At 45.1% G+C, this 21,574-nt stretch overlaps 1 long non-coding RNA gene across 1 annotated transcript in view; it reads left to right on the forward strand.

The window, feature by feature from the left end:
• The first annotated feature begins 747 nt into the window (after positions 1-747).
• LOC106782833 (uncharacterized) overlaps positions 748-21,574 on the forward strand; it is a 112,486-nt gene continuing 91,659 nt past the window's right edge. Inside the window, exon 1 of the long non-coding RNA XR_011422972.1 lies at positions 748-999. This is a non-coding gene — a long non-coding RNA (uncharacterized lncRNA). The remainder of the gene's footprint in view (positions 1,000-21,574) is intronic.

The following is a 21,574-nucleotide window of genomic DNA, read 5'->3' on the forward strand; positions in this document are numbered from 1 at the left end:
TTGGTTGCCCAGTGGTACAGTCAACTAGAAAAGGTGTGATAAATGCTGGATTATTTCCCTCTACTTACCATTTTTCAAGACGATGAGTTAGTTTCCTATCATCCTCTGAGAGTGACCAATCTTTTTTTTTTTTTTTATATCATCACAGACCTATGGACTTAAGTATATTTGACAGGTTTTAATCTATTGCAATTATTGTCACTGAAGCTCAAGTTGTACCATCTTTGGCCAATAGAAGCTTCCTCAAGTTTGCTCCTGAGTCCTTTTTGACATGACTCTAGCAGTTTTTTAATTGCTTCTTCACTATTTGGTGACAGTGTTCCAGATTCCTCTTGCATATTTCCTGCTCCGGACCTGGAATGATCCATTTCTTTGAGGATTACTGGTTTCTTTGAATGAGAAATTGTCTTTCAAGGCCACACACTCTGGTTGCTAGTGATGATCATTGTCACTGAGATTAGCGATTGTTTCCAGACCTTCTCAGCAGACAGAACTGGTGAGGGGGTTGAGGTGGGGGTGGAGAATTTATTGCTTGCTGATAACACTTGTCTGCGCCTTTGTTGGAGGAGGTCATTAAGAGGATGTGACCGCCAGTTGACCTGAGAGCTGGGCTGGCAATTAGAGGCTCCTCAGCCCCTCCCCTGTCCTTGGAATGTACACTCTACCTGCCTTTCCTGCACTAGAAGCTGCCTCAAGGACACAAGCTTGAGAGCAATGTGTTGTTGAGACCATCTGGACAGTATGAGTGATTGAACACAGTTAAGGCCTCTATATAAACTTTAAGATTCTGGTAAGCGGGCGCGGCTTTGTACTTGTCTGCAGCGCCCAAGACAAACTGCATTAAGTAAGTTCCCTTGCTTCTTAAACCTGCCGCCTGCCAGTCTGGAGTGTCCTGCCTCTTTCTTCAGTCTCACCTTGCCCTCCCCCTTCAGGTGTCAGTTTCAGATTTCACCCAGGAAACTCCCAAGTTTGCAAATCAACAGCCTTTTACACTCGAAGGTAAGTTTTACTAGATACTAAATCTTTGGCTCACACTTTCTTTCCTTGAGTATCTTAAATATGTTACTCTATTTTCTCTTGGCGTAAAGTGTTGCTGTTGAAAAGTCTGATAATTATCTGAATTTCTTTCCCTTATTAAGTCATATGTTCTTATTTTCTAGACAGTTAAAGGATTTTTCTTTTTCTTTAAAAAGTCCAGTAATTTTACTAGAATGTCTTGGTGCTGGTCATTCTGGGTCAATATTCTTAGGTAAGAAGTCTGCTCTCTCAATATGAAGTTTCAAATCTTTTTCGTTTCAGGAAAGTTTTCTTGAATTATAGTTTTTAGTATCTGTTCTGTTCCCTTGGTGAGGTCTTCTTTAGGGACTCTGTTAATCTGTATGTAGGATTTTCTTTGCCTATCTTCAATATTTGTCAGTTTCTCTTGAATCTTTTTTATCTCTTTCTTCATTTCCTTTTCCCCCCTGTTTTTCACCTTCTATTTCTCTTAAGAAACATGTTGTCTTTATTTGATCTTGTGTTCCTTCTAGTCTAGTCTTCATTTCTGAAATGATTTTTTTCTTTTCTTTTTAATTCTTCCCTGAGTTCTGTCACCTCACTTCCGAGTTTTTCTAATTCTGGTTTATAATTTTTTTTTTATGTCTTGTAGTTTAAAAACTGTGTTTGAGCTTGATTTGAAACAGTCATAGTTTTATTTTGTTTTGTGGACATGTCTTTCTATTATGCAGTTTCTCCGAGGTGTGGAGCCCACTCCTAGAATTAAGGCCCCAGTCTTTACCGCAGACCCCTTACACTCCCCAAGAACTGGAGAGGGCCAAACCTTTCCCCGTTTCGGCTGCTGTTTTCAGATTGGCCCTCCATGTTTCCTGGTCAATACCTGTGGCTATTTCAGGGTTCTCCTCTTCTCAGGTACTGCCTAGTCGCTTCTCTTTCTCTCCTTTCTCCTGCATGGATGTGGCCAGTGCTTAGGTCTTGTGGCCATTGGTAGTTTGTCCCCATTTGTTTGTATTTGGGGGCTCATGCGTATACTATTCGTTTGTATTTGGGGGTTCATGAGTATACCATGTTACATTTTGATGTAAATGTTGCCCATTTTTGGTTTATTATCTAGTTGCTCTGGTTTTTTTTTGTTTGTTTTTTGGATTTGGAGATATTGAGAAATTATGATCCCACTGCTGCCATCTTCCCAGAATTCTCTTTATAACAATTTAAAATTTTTTGTGTGATATCATATACTGACATTAGGCCTAGTATATAAATATACATAAAATATATAATATAAAATAATCATATACGATAGAATGTGTATAACATATAATCATATAATATATGTATATTTGTGTACCTGTATATAATTCTACCACTACAACAAAATGTAACAAAAAGAGAGAAAACAATTACCCAAAACCCACAATACATTAGCTGTTTTGCGTTCTTCCTCTGGTTTTGTCCATCAGATTTATTGGTTCATATCATACTTCACTCAGATTTAAAAATTTTTATCAAAGCCATAATATGCATGGTTAAGAAATCGAGTGGTGCTGAAGGCTTACAATGAAAAAACAGTCCCTGCCTCACCCCCCTAACTCTCAGTCCTACTCCTTACAGGCCGCCATTTTGAATCCCTTTAGCTGTTTCTTCTGGTCGTTGTTCCCATATCTCTAACTAATATGCTCGTGCTACTATTCCATGGTCTACCGTCTTCAGACACTTCCTGATTACTTCCTGATGTAACAAATGAGGATTTATGTCTATTGCACCAGTCTCCCCTCCCCATTCAATCCTCCCAATGTGGTAATTTCATTATTTTCAGTTAAATGAGTTCATTATTATGACCATGTAGATATTATTAACTACAAAAGGAAGTAGTATATTTTGATTACATTTAATTTCTTGTATTACCTCCTTTTATATCCACCTCCCGCCTCCCCCCTGACCCCCTAAGCTGTGCCATTGGATCAGTGTCTGGTCTCTGGAACCTTTCCTTCTGCCCCATCTGGATTCTGGGATTCTCCTTGACTGCTCTCTTGGTTGTTATCCTGTTTCCTGGTCCCACATCTTCCATTTTGTTGGTTTAGTTCCTTGTTTTGCTCTAGCATATTCTCAAATTATTTCCTAAAATAAGGTGTATTGGAAACAAATTTCTTTAGAACTTGTATATGAAAATATCTACTTGAATCTGAAAAGTACCTTCCTTAGAATTTTGAGGCATTGTTCCTCTGGCACATACTGCTACTGTTGAGAAATCTGATAATATTCTGATTCTATTTACCTTCAAGGTAACTTTAAAAAAAAAATTCTTCACTTGGAATCTTTTAAAATCTATTCTTTGTTCTTGGTACTGTAAGACTCTATAACGACTCGTTCTGATAGGTGTCTTTTTGCATCCTCTGTTCTGGGTACTCAGTGGAATGCACCATGTGGAAACATCAACTCTGGGAATTATTTTCAACTATTTCATCCTCTCTAGTTTCTCTCTTCCCTCTTTTCAGAACTCCTAAGTCAATAGTTAGAGTTTGGACCTCTTGTGTGGATCTTCTATGTCTTTCTTTTTTTTTTCCTCTCTCATTTTCTGTCTTTCTGTGTTTTTATTTTGATTTCTGACTTTATCTTCTGACCTTTCTCTTGAATTTTCAGCTTTATCGCATATATTTGAATCTCCTGCTCTGGTGATCTAGTGGTTAAAATTCAGCACTCTCACCACCACTGCCTAGGTTCACTTCTCTGTCTGGGAACCACATCACCTATCTGTTGGTTTTCATACTGTGGCTGCTGCGTGTTGCTGTGATTCTGAAAGCTCTGCCACCAGTATTTCAAATACCAGCAGGGTCACCCATGGTGGACAGGTTTTAGCAGAGCTTCCAGACTAGACAGACTAGGAAGAAGGACCTGGCCACTTCTGAAAAAATTGGCCACAAAAACTCTATTAATGGTCGTAGAGCATTGTCTGATACAGCCCTGGAAGGTGAGATGATGGAGCAAAAAGACTTCATAGAGTCTTGTTCTTATTTTATGGATGCACTATCTTTTCTACTCTCCTTTAAGATAATATTTATAGATTATTAAGTTAGAATGTCACTATTTCTTGTTTATCTTTTTTTTTTTTACCATGTGGGAGGTTTTTTGTTTTTAATGTTCCTTAAATAATCTGGTGATTCTTGGCTGGTCCTTTCAATTGAAAGAATGAGGCATGGCCAAGCTGATGGGAGCTCCGTATGTGAGTGGGAAGGGGGCACTGTATGACTGGCAGGCTTTGCTTTGGGTAAATAGAGAAGATACTATTTCTGTGCTGGAGGATAAAACCAGAATGAGATGGTCTTTTTTCCTGGGCCGACTTGATGTTTTTCCAGAGAAGAAACATCTAATCTTCAGCCACAGCAGGCGTGGAGAAATGTCTGCCTCCTCATTAGTGCTCTGTGAGGCTGGGGGCTGGGGGTGGGTGGTGGCAAAGAGACAGGTAGGGGTCCACTCTTCCTAACACAAACTTTCAAACAAACAGAGGGATCACCTGTGTTTTCAGCCCTGAGTTTCACTTCTGCCTTTCTCTGAACTGGAGTCTCTGAGCCCTGAGCCTCTGCTGGGTTCTTTGAGGGCAAATTTCCTCTCTTTTTGTCTGTAGCGCCCCTAGGAACATGCTCTGGTGGGCTTGCTTGCCCTGCTACATCAATTATCACTCTTCCGTTGGCTTCCTGATGTCTACAATTCTGTTGAAATCCCTTATTCACAATATACTTTCTCACTCCCGTTCTCTTTTTTGTGGGCATTGAAAAAAATTCATTTACTATAAATTTAATGGAACCTAAAAAGAGAGAGGAGATAGATATAGGTGTTCAGTCTACCATCTTCAACTGGAAACTTCTGGTATTCCAATTTAATGAATTTACATCACAAATTATTTGCTGGGCGACTGGACAAGGCTATTTCTAATTGTCTCCTTTGGGCATGTATAAAAATATGCTTAATGTATGTCTCTGTGGACATATAAACCAAAAAAAGAGATGGCACTCATTTAGTTAAGCTCCCTCGAATGGAATCGGTGCTGGGAAGTACCGGTGAACAGAAATCTGATTTACATTCTGCTAGATAGTGGAATGAACCCAATGACACAGGTTTACTGCATTTGATTGTATTTTGGGCTTGTATTATTATCTCAATATTTTTGTGTTAGTGACAAAGAGAAGACTTAGGGTGTCTGGGATTCTTTGAAACCTCAGCACTAGATTGAGTCTCATGACTGGAGCCAGACTCTGGCTCAGAATTCCAGTTTCTAAGCTTCCCTTCTTTGCCTTCTTAATATTCCTGCTGCACCCTGTACCCACTAATCTTTAAGTATCTTGTGATCAGGAAAAATGTCTAGCTCATCTTTGTGTATGCCACGTTGAGCACAGGGCCCAGCACATACCACACTGTGAATGGACAAATGCTTACTTGTATGACTAGGTGTACGGTTTGTATTACATGTTTACATATTTGTCTCTTCCTGTAAGAATGTAAGCATCTCAAGGGTAAGGATCAGATCCTACTCATCTTTGCAACCCTTTTCTTAGTACTCACTGAATGAATTAACAAGACTAAGTGGGAACAGAATGTCAGAAGACCTTTAGCAAGGACCCATCCTTTTTGGGTCTCCTGATGTTTTAAGGGCCAAAAGTAATTTCACAGCTGTGGCTTCTAAGATTAAGAGAAGAGCTTGAACAAAGGCAAATTTACTCAAAGCACAGCTGTATCTGTGCATGTATTCAGGCCTGTCCCCAACAGCACTACCTCCCATCCCCAGTTCGTGACAGATCTCAGAGTTGCATCCCCCAGGGCTGGCAGCATCACTTGTGCTGCTGGAAAAATGCATTCTTGCTCTCTCTAGCAGCTGATTAAATTCTATTCCCCATGGTGCTTGGAGCTTACTTGAAGCCAGAGGGGCGGGGGGTGCCTAGACTAGATTTGTTCCTGAAATCTCACCAACTCCTAGAGGGCCCACCACATAGTCCCTGTTGCATGCACACTTCAGGTACCTCCCCCATCTGACCACAGGCCCAGCCACAGCCTGTGCGGTGTGCCCCTAGAATGCCACAGTAGACTTCTATCTGCTTCCCTTGGGGACAGCCTGGTACCCCACCCAGCTGGTTTCAGAGGCCTCGTGTGCTCCATAGCCTCGCCATGTTCTGTGTCCCATGCAATATTGATGGTGATAGAACAATCCTTTGATGAGCGCTTACCGATGTGCCAGGTGTCAGACTAAGCGTGCTTCAAACAACATTTCATGGAATTCCCACAACCCAGTGAGTTCATATTATTGCAGATGAAGCCTCTGAGAAGTAAGGCCATTTTTCTCAAGGTCACAGTATGCGTAAGTAGAAGAGCCAGGTCTCAAACTCAGGCAAGTTGAGTATCCAAAATCCATGTTTCTAATGACTTGTCACAGGAGGGCTCCCAGGAAGCAGGCTCTGAGATGGAGATTCATGTGCAGGAGATTATGAGGAAGTGTTCCCAGGATGGACACCTGCGGAAGGGATGGGGTGAAAGCAGGAGGGGCAGAAGAAGGAGTTGAGCACTGATGAAGTCCCAGTGAAAGCCTCAGCCAGCCCTGGAGGACGGGGGAGCTGGGAGGGCCCTTTGGAATTATCCTGAGTCAGGTGCAGGAGCTGGAGGAAGGAGAAAGCCTGAAAAACACTGGAGGAACAATTCTATGTCCTCACTGCAGGGAAGCTTGTTGGTTCATTCACTTACTTGCTCATTCAGTCATTCATTCATTCGATGTCCCAGGTTTGGTGCTGGATGCTGGGAGAATACCAAGTGAAGTTTACAGTCAACATGGAGTTGATGAACACATGAGCTAGTGGAACTCAATTTGGTGGGTGCTAAGATAGAGGTGTGCACAGGGCTCCATGAGAAAATGGACATGGGCACTGAAGTCAGTGGGAGAAGCTGAGATATGTTGCCTTCCCAAGGCTGACTGAGCTGCACTGGGAGAGGGGGAGGAAGGGCATTCCAGGCTGTGGGAAAGGACCCTGCTGATGGCCAAGAGAGTGAGCTGGGGTCAGAAACAAGGTTATCAGACGTGCATGTGGGAGGATGATGAGGTAAGGGACTAACTTGATGTGATTTACCCCAGATTCTCCACCCCTCTTGATTCTCATCAAGAGAGAGGAGAGCAACATTGCCCTATGGGGGAACGCGTGACAGAACATAGAGGAGAGGTGGCAGATTATTACCAAGTTCCAAAGCCACAGGAGCAGGAACAAAATAGAAAGATTTTGGAAGAAGATGTGATCAGCCAAAAGCAATTTTTGTCCTCGTCTCCATTCCTGATAGATGAAGATGCAGAGAGCATGGGACTGGACGTAAGAGGAGAAGCTGGGATAGTGAGGGATGGGTAGGGGGAAAACGAATGGTGGAGAAAATATACCAGTTAATTCTTCCAAGTACTATCCCACCACAGAAGAGTGCAGATATGTGGGCGGAAGATAAAGAGTAGATGAATCCCAGAGGCGGGACAAGCTAATGGTCAAGAATCCAGGGTGGGAACCTGACATCAAAGAGGATTGTCTGAGCTGGGGCCTGTGGACCTCAGGCTGGGGTTAGGGACCGAAGGGTGTGACCTTGCATATGTGGACTGAGGTGGGGCTACACAGGGTGAGGGGTGAGAGCACAGGCCTCCAAGAAGGTAAGTAGTTTGCCCATGAAGAGAGGACAGGGAGGCAGCTAAAGAGGTCCTACCAGCTACCCCATGCTTGCCTCCAGGAACCAGGCCAAGTAGACAGAGGCAAAGTGAATGTTTGGCAGGGACCCAAGCTGAAGACCGGCTAGAGTCAGAACGGGTCAGTTGTGGAAGAATTTCTGAACAGTGGGTTCTGAGGTGGCTGTGGCCCAGTTTGGTGTCTCCGACCTTGGCTTGGCATGGAGATCCCGGAAAACAAAGCTACAAGAGCAAAAAGGAAGGATGGGGATGCAATGAGTGGCTCTTATGGACTGAACTGTGTCCCCCCCCCCCAAGTTCATATGTTGAAGTCCTAACCCCAACACCTCAAAATCTGAATGTATTTGGAGATAGGGCCTTTAAAGAGATAATGAAGGTAAAATGAGGTCCTATGGGTGGCCTCTAATCCAATATGACAGGTGTCCTTATAAAAAGAGAGGATTAGGACACAGAAGACACAGAGAGATGACCACGTGAACACACTGCAAGAAGGTGACCACCAACAAGCCAAGGACAGAGGCCTCGAAAGAAAGAAACTCTGCTGACACCTTGATCTCGGACTTCCAGCCTCCAGAATTGTGAGAAAACAAATTTCTGTTGTTTAAGCCGCCCAGTGCGTGGTATTTTGCAATGGCAATCTCAGCAAATGCACACAGTGGCCATCCATTCTCTTCTCTAAGTAGATTCCAGGCACACAAGTAATTGTTCAAGAAATGCTTATTGAGCACATGCGAGGTCCAAGCACCATGCAAACTGCTAGGGATAGTGAGGGATAAGGTACTCCCTGTCCTTAAGGATCTCACTGAAGGAGAAACCTTTGTAGAGGAATTAATGATCAGAAGGAGCTTCCTGGAAGAAATACTAATAAGAAAACCCAGCAGCTCAACAGGCGCTGTCTCATTCGATTCCCACAACAACAGTAGGGGTTGTTATCTGCATCTTCCTCCTGCTTTAGGGGTTCAGATACTAAGGTTCAGAGAGGCAAGTTCAGGGTCACAAGCCAGTAAGTGGCAGATATTTGGAGATGGATTCCTAATTCTGAAGCTGCATCGTCTCTAGTGCATCTCATTGACTCTTGCTGATGACACCCGTTCAACTTTGGAGTCTTGGCCAGCGGGATATTGTAGCCCTGGATATTCTCAAGATCTGATGTAAAGCTTTTGATATGGGAGGATTTCTGACCCCATTCCTCAAGAAGCAATAAGTTAGAGCACACCTCTTTAAGATAACTTCTGGGTATTTTCACAGTTGGAAAGAATCCATTTTTGGTGATTCTGAAGACCCCGCTTGGATTCCACTCTCCAGCTCTCAGGAAACTCAGGCCCCCTCATTTCTCCCTGGGTCTCACTGTTCACTTTTTCCTTCCATGAGGGGGAAGCTTCCCCAGACCCATCCAGCCTGTGGGACACACAGAGCTTCGTGAAGGATGCTCTGACCTGTGGTTCCTGTGATTGGTAGCTGTGATCATCGCCAACCTCGGGGAGCCTGCAGGTGGGGGGAGTGAGTGGCTGGCATCTCTGCTAAGAAAGGTGAAATGCATATAATTGCCACTGACATTTGCCTCTGCTGTAAATCCTCTCAAAGAGACCCCAAGTCTCTAATGGAATGCCTTCACAGGGAGATGGCATCCACTTGATGAATCAATTGTGGCTTCATTAGTCTCTCCCTGATATTTAATAGTAGCTGATACTGAGCACTCCAGGGGCCAGCTCATGTGCCAACACCAAGAGGAAAGGGGTCAGGCTGGGAGGGGTGAAGTCAACAAGGGAGGGGGCTGCTTTTCCTCTGGTGGGGGCACGTCCCTTGTCATGCTTCCTTACTCAGTCAGTTCTATAAAGGAAGATGAAACACAAAGAGAGAAAAATAAGCAAAGAATGCAATGGGAAGATAATTAGAACGTGGGGAAAGAATGAGATCTGGTATTTATGGGCACTCAAATCCCTCCTGAACTCAACCATTCTGGATTCTTCTGGAACTTCTGTCTACACACATCACCTCATTTAATCCTCACCCAGGCCCTCTGATTATCTTCATTTTGGAGAGAAGAAAGGGGGGGTTAAGGATTTTTGTCTGGTTGCCCAGGCATAAAGACTGAGGAAAGGCAAAGTTTATGCCCTTTGTACTACTCCAACATAGCCCAGTTTGTTTAAAATTAGAGGTGGGCAAACCACGCCCTGCAGGCTAAGTGGACGCCGCTGCCCAAATTTCTGGATGGCTATGATCTAAGAATGTATCGTACATTGTTAATTGGTTTAAAGAAAATCAAAAGAAGAAGAACATTTCATGACATGTGAACATCATAAGAAATTCAAATGTTGGTGTCCATAAATAAAGTTTTTTTGGAACACAGATCTGCTCATTCATTCACAGATTATCTCTGGCTGCCTTTGCCCTACCATGGGGGTTGAGTGGTCATGACAGAGGTACTATGGCCAGCAAAACCTAAAATATTTACTATCTGGGCTTCTACAGAAAAAGTTTGCCAGCGCTGTTCAGACAGATTCCTGGGCACTTTGAATGACAGAAGAAGAGACGAATTGAGTTCAGACACGAATGCACACTGTGTTGATAATCGACTTTGTTAGACATAATTAAGTACTCCCAGTTTCAGAAACATGAAACACTGTTCCGTCGCCAGCCAGGAATGGCCCCGGAAGGGTTTTAGGATTTATAAGCATCATTAAATATTGCAGTAGAGATTGTTCAGCCACTTCAGTGATTTGCCTTGAAGGTACTTAATATTTTCAAGTAAATGCCAGGGATGGGGTTTTGAATGTAACTTGAAGACTTTGCTAATTTCTTTGTCCCTTGATTACTGCATGTGTGATTACTGCAAAAAATATTTACTTTCCCCAAATTTACTCAGCTCAGGGTTGGTGGCTGTCTAATTTATCAGTGTTGGTGGTATATATCACATTTGTCCAATTCAGGTAGAAAGGAGAAGCAAAAGAAGAAAGAAAAGAAGACAACCCATTGTAGGTTCTTACGAGGTCATGGTTTTATCACAATACACTTTTAAAAGAACATGCATGAGCAAGTTGTCTCACTTTCCAATCCAAGAATGTTTGATTCCCTTGTGATGAAAAATTCTCTTTTCCAACATGGCTGCCTTGGATTCAAGAAAGTCCTCTTGTCCTCAACGTTTTTTTCCTGCTCATGATCCTCATGAAGATGGCAGGTTGACTAGATTTGTCCCATGTCTTCCTCAAGCTTTGCTTCTGTTGTGAACCTCTTGGACTCTTCTGGCTTAATCTTCCTCCCCACTGTTGCCATTCTATCTTAAACACCCACCTGCCTTACCTGGAGGTACATGTCTTATCATAGGATACTATCTGTCCACCTAGCTATTTCCTCTCGACCACGGGCTTCTTAAGGGGTGCTGTCTTATTTCTCTTACTTCTGTACCTCCAGCAACCTAAGGGTGTTTACCACAAAATTGATCCTCGTTAAATATTTATTGAATGAATGAGTGAATGAGTAGATAGGCTAGGGGGGACTTGCTAGGGAGAGTGCCCACTGGGGTGAAATTCTGGGACTGAAATGCATTGTTCCCATCTCCTGTGTATAAGAGAAAAGAGACAGTATCCATCAGCCCTCTGAGGAAGTTTTCTCTTGACCACAGTGTCCCTTTGAACAGAGACAGGGGGAAACAGGTCTAGAGAAGGTAAATGTGAGGATTGAGGCTTTAAAACAAGCCCACAGACCTGCTGTCAGTAACGAGAACCACTTGCGTACAGTGCCTTGTGGTCTCCATGACCCCATTTGGACCTCCATAATGACCCTGTTGGGTGGATGTTGTTTTCTGTTTTACAAGGGAAAGAAACCAAACTCAGAAAGATTATCTAACCTCTCTGATATCACTTACTTAAATAAACAGCTGAGTGGGGACTCAAGCTTGGTCTTCTCTCTAGAACCTGGCAAATATTCCTCCAGGAGAAAATCGACCTATCTTTATAGTGGTGACTTCACAGAAAAATCTAAACGCTTTTTGTTCTTGCTTTCTGGTAATCTTGACTCATATAGGTAATTATCACATTCTCACACACTCTTCTCCTCCACCAAAACAAAAGAAAATAAAACCAAAAACAGACGCATTCATGCTCTTTGTCACAGAGCTTTTAATTGCTCTCTTACAATCGTTTTAACTGTAGAAGCCTGCCCTGCAGGGATGGTGGAAAGAGCTAGAGGGAGAACAGAGTTCTGACCTCATGGTGTGCAAGGATTAACACAGGGAGAGCCAAATTCAGTCATCAGTTGCAGGCACTAGATGAGATGGGGGCTGTGGGCAATGCAGGAGAAGCTGGCAGGAACTGGCACAGAATAGATGCCGAGAGCAAGGTCACAGCCCAGCCAAAGGGTCAGAGACTGTGACTGCAAGTGAGGCTGTGGGTCGGCGTGGGAGGGAAGGTCCACCTGCCCACCGCTGCAGAAGCCTTGCCTGCTTTGTTTACTGCTGAATCTAGAAGGGTCCTGGTGTTTTCTGGGACAGAGAGGCTGCCGATTCACTCTGGCCAAGGTTCAGGGCCCAGTCAGGGGAGTGGTATAGCATTCATATCGGACCTAGTGGCTTGGGTGGGGTTTGTATGAGAGATTATGGAACCTGGCCTTTGTCTGTAGGGACACAGAGGAAAGTCTGACTCAGTGCTCTCTTTGTATCTCTCATGGTGTTGGGTACTGTGCCGGGCACACAGTAGGTGTTAAGCTCAATGAATAGCACTGCCAGCCATCCACTTCCCCAGAACCAAAGCCAGAAGTCAATTTTGGTACCTCTTTCTTTCACCCTCTGGTCAATGATATGGCTGTAATAGCTTGTAACTCTGACCGTTGCCCTCCACCCTGTAGCCACCACCCAGCCCAAGGTGACGGCACCTTTCTCGGAGTTCTGTGACAGCCTCCTATCTGCTCTCTTATTCCCTGGAGTGTGTGCCTTCTGCCACTGCCACCACTCCCAGCCTGTCCTCTACACTGCATTCAGGGATCTTTCCAAATGCAAATCTGACTATGTCCCAGAGCCCCCACTCCCTTTCCATTCTTTAAATCTCATCTCTAACATCACCTTCTTCAACCAGGTTGGGTCCTTCTGTTATTAGCTTTGTAAGCACCCTATACTGTTCCTTTCAAGCCCTTACCATGGTTTTTAATTACACATTTTTTGGCATGTGATTAATTTCTGTCTCCTCCACTAGACTTTAACTTCCACAAGGGGAAGGACAGTGTCTATTTTTTGCTCATCCATGACCGTGTTTCCCAAGCAACCAACACTTGGTGATTGTTAAATAAATAAATAAATTTTAGTGAATAAGGGAATTCATAAACAAACTGATGGATGATGTGACAGGGAGTCGTGACTCAAGGCAGCCTGCTGTGCAGGGATCAAGGGAAAACCAAACAAGACAGAACACCAGACTGAGACCTCTCACCTCCCGCGAGAAGATGGAGACTCATTTCTGAAACACCTACTTAAAAACGTGTTTCGTTATTCTAAAATGCTTCTCTAAATGGATGTAGTGAACTGAAACTGGGAATCACATAATGTAATCTGACAAAAAAAATTAAGCAAATTGGCTCCTATCTAGGCAAAAATAGACAGACTAGAAACTATAGTGTAATATTCATGGATCTTTTAGAGCAGAGAGGAGGAGAGAGTGAAGGAGCGAAGGCAGGTGTGAAGGTGGGCTCGTATCATGGTAACGTGGACTTCCTTCGGCCACTTGGTGCTTGAATGATTTTGGCTTTGGACCAAAGGCATTGCTTCTCTGTGCTGCTTTCTCCAGAAAACACGTCTCCCTCCGCTGTGCATCTCCAGGTTTCATTGCCTTCAGGGATGGTTGAGTTGACCACACTTTACAGAGGGGACCACTGAAGCTAAGTGAGGATAATAACTGGGCCAGAAGTGACAAATACATGTTTTCTCCTTAGCCCAAACCCCTCCTTCATCCAGTGCATATGTACCGCTCCATAAATGAAAACCATTCTTAGCTGTGGCCGGGAATCTATGGTTAGTCACGTTAGCTGTTGGAGATAAACATTTATCCCTCAAGTCCCCTCTGTGGGTTGATGTCCAAAGGACTACTCTAGCTCCCAGTCCCTGTTTCTAACCTCCCTTGAGTCAGTGCTTCGGGAGCAGGTGGGAAGGGGTGGGAGAGCAGAGGTGGGGGGCAGCGGGAAGAGGGGCAGAGTTGTGTTAAGAAGTATTGATAGTGCGGTAGAAAGATCTCAGGAGTTGGAGGCAGACACACTAGGGTCAGATCAGGGCTGATCTTGTAGGAATTTATTAAACCTCTCTGAGCTTTCGCTTTCCCGTCTGTGAAACAATTATAATAAGATCTGCCTTGCAGGATCACTGTAAGCATTGAATACGTAAAGTGGCCAGCAAGGACACCGTGCATACGGTTGGGAGCCATTAGTATTCACTCCCTTCCCTTTTCCTTCCTTTCTCCTTTAGGAAGTAGCATGGTGCAGAGGATGGCGAGACCCACCTGGGTGAGATCCTGCCTTGGCTATGGATTAGCTGTGCGGTCCTGCACAGATAGCTTAACTTCTCAGAGCCTCCCTTTCCTCATCTGTAAACAGGGAGGGAGGGCCATCTCCCAGGTTGAGCCTTACGCAAGATAATGCACGCACAGTTCCTGGTGCAGACTTGTGGGGTGAATTTGTTATGTGCATATTTCCTCTTCCACGTTGCTTTGTGGATTGATGGAGTGATTCATAGTTATTTGCCCATCTGGGGTGATTGAGTCTTACAACACGTACACACACGCACGGACACACACATGCGCCCACACACACTCTCGAAAGGAAATGTGAGTCCAGGAGTAGCCCCACAGAATATTAACCGAGACATCTGCTTTGACAGCCTGTCTGCACAAAGGGTTGTTTGTGGATCCCGCGTGCATTGGTATGCCAACCGTGTACCAAAATCCTGCCTCTGTACAAGGCGGAACTTCTGTCGCAGACGGACTGGGCTCTGTCTGAGCCACTCGGCTTCCCAGACATCCTGATGACAAAACTCCCTCTCTGTTATTTCCGGAAGGGTAGCTCCTTTCATTTCATTTATAAAAATGGCCATAAAAAGGAAACCCAAACCTCACATCCTAAGCTAACCCCAAGGGCGTTTTTTCTACATTTGTCCACAGATGAGGTAACATATTCCCTTTTTAGAGGTGTTCTTAGCACCACGGTTTTCTGGAAACGTGGGAAGGGTGAGTGTTCCATGTGCTGAAGAGACAGGTGCCTTCCTCTAGCATCGCTAGTTCTCTGGAAGCTCCCAAAGCAGCCATTTTCCATCACCATTATGTGAAAGCCAGAGAGAAGAGAAAGGGTTTCTATCAAAATTCTGCCTGTCCCAGACTGTGTTTAAATAACTCCCTGGTTTGAAGTCAGACCCACCTGAATTTAGTTCCCGGCTCAGCCATTTACTTACCTTGAGGAGATGTCTTAGTCTTTGTAAACCTCGATTTTCTCATCTGTAGAATGGGCGTGGGAGGAGCGTTACCACCTCATAAGCTTGTTAGGAGGGTTAAATGCTATAAGGAAGGTGCACCATCTGGCATGGACAGCATAGCCACCGGCAAAGTCCCTCCCTCCTTCCCTTCATCTTCTTAATCTGTTCAAAAGTTGAGTGACTTAGGTGTGATAATGGTAAGCTCCCTCAAACAGGGAATGATTCTAGATGGCCACCTAGCCTAAGAGGACAGCAGGTCTCCAGGTCACTTCTGGGCAGCCCTTGCAGGGCCTTGGAACCCGTTTGACGGAACAAAGCGAGGCATGTAGGAAAGCTGTGATTGCATATGCTGAGGCCTGGTCCCAGGGCACCCTCTCACCTGCTCCCCAGGCCCTACCTTCCCACTCAGTCTTTCTCACAGTCATTCTGCAGTTGTGGTCACTGAGATGAGACTTCCTTCTTTCCCACTGTGCAGGTGACATCATCTGGGCACTGAGGACCTTCTGGTGGTAGCTGGCTGCTTCCTGATTGGCTGAGGTTTAAGCAGTGCATAATGATCACGTGTCGTGTGCATAAACAGTGCTTAATGATAAGTCAGGTGTTGCTTTCTTCAGGCTGTTGCATCTCTACCCCAGCCCCGCTCCCCTGTCCCTCAGGCAGTTTTGTCTGCCCTTCCCTTTTCAGAGCGGATCAAGGGAAAAAGCACAAGTCTTGGAGTCAGACCACACATTCAGGATCAGGACCTTCATGTGTGACTTCTGACAATGATTTAACTTTTCTGAGTCCCCCTTTACTCATCTGCAAAATAGGGGGGTTATGGCTGTCTCAGTGTTTTCCAAAGGGTCTTCTATGGAATCCTGGTTTGAGAGGATGCCACAGGTATCACAAGAACAAAGAGGGATGTGACCAGATAAGTGTGGGCAACAGTGGGTCAGATGAAGACAAAGACTCTTCTGCACTGTAGGGCTTCTCTTCATGCAATGTGAATCTTCAAGAAGGGGATATAATAGTCAACATTTCCAAATTTACTATTATTATTTTTTTTGGTGAAGAAGATTGGTTTTGAGCTAACATCTGTGCCAATCTTCCTCTATTTTGTACGTGGGATGCCGCCACAGCATGGCTTGATGAGTGGTGTGTAGGTCCATGCCTGAGATCTGAACCTGTGAACTCCAGGCTGCCGAAGCGGAGCATGTGAACTGAACCACTACACCAGTAGGTTGGCCCCAAACTGATTTTACCCCATTTTCCCCACAAACAGAATATCCTCTTAGACGTGAAAGGTGATATAGTGTAGTGGTTCAGGACACTGACTTGGGAGCCAGAGCGCCCGAGTACAAGGCCCGCCTTTTCCACTTACTAGTTGTATTAGTTATTTACTGCTGCATGATAAATTAGACAAACCTAGTGGCTGAAAATAGCACATGTTTATTATCTCATACTTCCCATGGGTTAGGATTCCTGGAGAGCTTAGCTGAGTCATTGCTTCAGTCTCTCTCACAAGGCTGCAATCAAGGTGTCAGCCAGGGTTGGGGTCTCATCTGAAGTCTCTGCTGGGAAAGGATGTACTTCTAAGCCCATGTGGTTGTTGGCAGGATTGAGTTCCCTGTGGGCTGTTGGCTAGAGGCTGCCCTCAGTTTCTTGCCATGTGGGCCTCGCCAAGAGGGCAGCCTGCTTCCTCAAATCCAGCAAGGGAACAAGTCTGCCAGCGAGATGGAAGTCACAGTCTTATGTAGCCTATTCATGGAAGTGACAGCCTGTCACCTTTGCCTTATTCTCTTGGTTAGAAGCAGTCACTTGGCCAGTCTACACTCAAGGAGAGAGACTATGCCAGGGCTTGAACACCGGGAGGCAGGGCTCATCGGGGGCCATCTGAGAGTCTGCCTGTCCCACTAACATCACACATGACAACTTAACTCTGTGCCTTAGTCTTCTCATCTGTAGAACTGGGATGACAACGATGCCTTCTTTATAAAGTTGTAATTAAATGAGTTAACATATAGAAAAGTATCTGGCAAATAGCAGGCACTATATATATACTGGCTCTTATTATTACCAAGTCCGGTGTCTGGCACACTGAGAAAACACAGTCAACATTGGTTGAATGAATGAATCAAGGATTTGACTTGCACTACACGGAACACACTTTGAGAACGGCAGCCCTCCTTAGAAATGCTGCAAGGATTAAATGCAAAGAGCTATGTGATGCTCCTGGCACAGCCCCTGGTGTGTGCCAGGTCCCCACTCGATGCTAGGTCCCCATCCTACTTCGGGTTTGAATGTCCAGTCTGAGATTGGAAGCCCAGAGAAGTCAGGTCCAGTTTCCCCGTTTACTCCTCCCTCTCTTTCTCCCTCTCTCTCCCCCTCCTACACCAATAGTAATTTTCTCAGTACAGTGGCTGGTATGATGCCATGAGCAGTTAAATGCTTCATAGGGGCTGTGGATGAGGTTGGCAATGACAATTAAGTGTACTTGAGGGGACTGAGCAGCAATGGAAATGAGGCGAATGGGAATAAGAGAATAAAGATCTAAAGAAGCAGAAAAAAAGAGACAGAAAGGACCACTTTGAAGAGCAATGCTACATTTTCTCTATGTACCTAAGAGGTGATTTAACATTCACTCCTAAAATCTTGAAAAACACAGTCCTACGTTTTTCCTTCCATCTTAGCTGCTTGTAATTACTGTATTCAAAGCAGATATTCCTTCTCAGTCTTATTCTCCTCGGCAAATGTCTGCATGGCATCCACCTTTTTTGTGTGTGTGAGGAAGATTGGCCCTGAGCTAACATCTGTTGCCAATCTTCCTCTTTTTGCTTGAGGAAGATTGTCACTGAGCTAACACCTGTGCCAGTCTTCCTCTATTTTCTATGTGAGATGCCACCACAGCTTGATGAGCAGTGTGTTGGTCCATGCCCAGGATCTGAACCTGCGAACCCTGGGCCACTGAAACAGAGCACGTGAACTTAACCACTATGCCACCAGGCTGGCCCCTTGGCATTTACAATTGATTTGTTTTGCAACTTTCACTATACCTCTTGAGTTAATAAAAACAACTGACAGCTGCCCCATGCTCTACGTTTGCAGAGTGCCTTCATACACATTATCCCTTTGAACCTCAAAACAACCCAGTGAGGCCGATATTGCTATTGTCCTCATTTTATGGTGGACAGAAGACAAGGGGCCACTGAAATGAAGTGGCCTTGAGCAGATGTCAGCATCAGAACCTCTATTGCAGCATCAAACTCTGAGCCAAGGCATTCTTCCCACTGCAGTGGATACTAACAGGAAGCTGTTCATAAATTGTGGGAGATGAACTCAGGTCCTTCTATAGCAATGCCACCTGTTGGTTGCTACCGGAGGAACAAAGAGCAGCTTCGATTTTGAGGAAGAGTTCTCAAAACTCTTTCTACTGGGCCTCCTTGAGTCTCACAAGACACCTTTCTATTTTAAGCTGCCTTCTTTCAAAGCACAGAAACAATTGGGAGCCAGGCAGGGGAAGGGGAGAGCCTTCCTGGGATGGTTTCCTTGGCTTGTCAGGAAAGTTCTCTGACATCTGTTGGCTTCTGTGCCCCATGTTGGCTGTCCTCCACAGGGCAGGCACATTGCTGTGATGCCAGCCACTGGGCAGCACGTCCAGGGACTCAGGCCACTCCTGTCCCTCATTGCCCAAAAAAGGGTGACAATAACAGCCTCTGAATGTATTCCCCTTTGCTGTCTGGGAGAGACCAGTCTGGAGCACAGTTTTCTTGTGGAGATGTCCTGGATCTAGGAACCTCCTGGAACCAGGAGACCCTACCTTCCATGCCCATAGTGCTTTAGTCCAGAGGTTCTCAACCAGGAGTGATTTTGTCCCCTTTCTACCCCTCTGGGGACATTAGGCAATGTCTGGAGACAGTTTGGGTTCTTCCAACTTGGGGGAGGGGAGGGCTTGTTACTAGCATGTAGAGGGTAGAAGTCAGGGGTGCTGCTAAACATCCTACAGTGCACAGGACAGCCCCCCCAACAAAGAATGACCCAACCCCAAATGTCAGTAGTGCTGAGGCTGAGAAATTCTGCTTAGCTCTACTCTTTTAGAAGCTTCAACGGGGTTGGGGGTCCAGGTGGAAGAAGGAGGCAGCTGTGTGGTTGTCTTGGCCACTTCTGTAGGATGCTCTTTAGGGATGGGCTCAGACTGCTAAGTAGGTACTTGTTTCCGGGGCACCCCATCCCTTCTTACTCCCTTCCACTTACCTAGCCCTCCCGTGTCTGTTTAATTCTGCTTGAAACCAGTGCTGTTTGACAGGGCAGAAACGACTTCCCCGTAGTTCCTATGCCTGGCCTGCTTTTGGCCGTGGCCTTGATGGCTCTGGTTGGGAATTCATGTGTCACTGTTTGGAGAGAGTCATATTTTTTACAGCAACATAGCCCATTTTACCTTTATAGTAATTGTTTTGGAATAAGAAGTAATCATCCAGGACTGACCAACTTGCTATACTAAGCGCTCCTTCCTCACTCCTGGCAAATTGCTTTGAGAATTGAACAAAGCCCGGCTCAATCATGCAGGATATCCATTCCAAAGGATGCCGGGGAAGTGAATCTCTGTTAAGCCAGCCCGAGTCATGCCTCCTCCTCCTTCTTCCCAGGGATCAAATGGTGAGCCTGTGCTTCATCCCGCATGCCCCTCCTCTTGCGGATGGGCGCCTTAAGCCTGGGGCTTGACCAGGGCATTTGCGATGCTCATGGGGCTGCATAGGAAACTTGGAGCAACAGACTGTTCTGTTAAAGAGCTTTTGGTCCTTGGGGCTGACGTCAGAGTCGGCGCTTTCCACGTGGCTGTTGAAATTAATTTATGGCAGTCTTTCCCTGACATAGCTTTTGTGGATGTTAAATAGGTATTGCATGAAAAAGTAGTCAAATGAGTTTGGAGAATCCGTGTTCTTTTCCGCAGGACTTCCGATGGTCTTTAAATTGTTAACCAACTGTGTGAATTGTTAAGAGGAGGATTATAGCATGTAGTAGTCCACACATTTATTTGGTCTCAGAACTCTATTTTTATGGAGCATCTCCCATGATCAGTGATCCACAGGATGGGATTTTGGAATATTGCAAAGGGAAAGGGTTTATCTCCTCTCCTCTTTTTTCCCTCCCCTCCTCTCCTTGTTCCTTTCTTTCTCTCTCTCTCTCTCTCTCCCTCTCTCTCTCTCTCTCTCTCTCTCACACACACACACACACACACACACACACGCACGCTCAATTGGAGGGGGAATATGCTTCCAGGAAATGTAATGAGTTTTTTTCCTTGTCTTGAGCTCCTTATATAGATATGATCCTAGATCGTTGTCTTAAAGAAGTCCTCTTTTTATTCATATAACTTCAAAAGTGCTGCTCCCTCTCCCTGTAGGGAGTACTCACCATCCCTTTCCCCAAGCTAACTCCTGCTCGCTCACCTTCCAGGGCTCAGCTTAAAGAGCACATCATCGGAAAAGCTCTTCCTGACCCTCCTCCCAGTGGAGATCTGGGACCACATCCCATGGAGCTCAGCTCCTCATTAGCAGCACGAACTCACGGGTTCAGCTGTCAACATAAGATTGAGATGTGTTAATTATCCTCATCTTGGTAGTCATTTCACAGTGTATATGTTTATCAACTCCTCATGTTGTACATGTTAAATATATACAATTATGCTTGTCAATTATTTATTTATTCCTTGATAAAGCCGGGAAAAATTTTAAAAATTAGAAAATTAAAAAATAAAAAGATTTTAAAATTAAAAACAAGATAGCCTATACATATGATTTCTGCATGCACCTGGCGTTTGTATTTGAAGTCCAAGAAGAGGGTGGTGGTTACTCGGTGCTTGAAGGATGATGGCAAGGCTAGGAGTCGGCAAACCCAGTTCTTAGGCAGAGATCTTCCCTCCAGCTGGAGCGGAGGTCCCCCCCCCCCCCCCCCCCCCCCCCCCCCCCGGAGTCCTGCGCTGTGTGGAGGTCTGCCTCCAGGCAGCCGCTGCTGCTGCCCCACGGCAGGGAGTCAGGAGCCCAGGGTTCCAGGCACACTTTAAATACCCTCTCAAGGCCTGAGGTCTGTGATTATGCAGGTGATGGAGCTGTAACATGCTGATCTCCTAGAGAATTATTTCCATTTCTATGATCTCCCCACAAACCGTATTATAGAGACTGTTGCCGCCTTGGCTGTTAACTATGTGATTGGGAGTCAAAATGAACGGGATAGCATGAGCTAACATCCCCGCAGCACCATAAGGTTTATGAGTCAAGTCTCAGAGCAGCCCTGTGAGCCCATTGTCTCTGGATGATGCTGAAACCACAGCCGTTCTATTCATCCTCTTACTCATTGAACAGATACTGATGAGTTTGACCCTGAGCCAGGCTCCATCCATGCTGGGTGTGGGGCATTTAGAAATGAATAGGATAAGGTCTTTACCCCCAGGGGCATCATCC

The sequence above is a fragment of the Equus caballus genome, chromosome 11 (assembly GCF_041296265.1).
Source record: "Equus caballus isolate H_3958 breed thoroughbred chromosome 11, TB-T2T, whole genome shotgun sequence".
In the NCBI taxonomy this organism is placed as follows: Eukaryota; Metazoa; Chordata; class Mammalia; order Perissodactyla; family Equidae; genus Equus; species Equus caballus.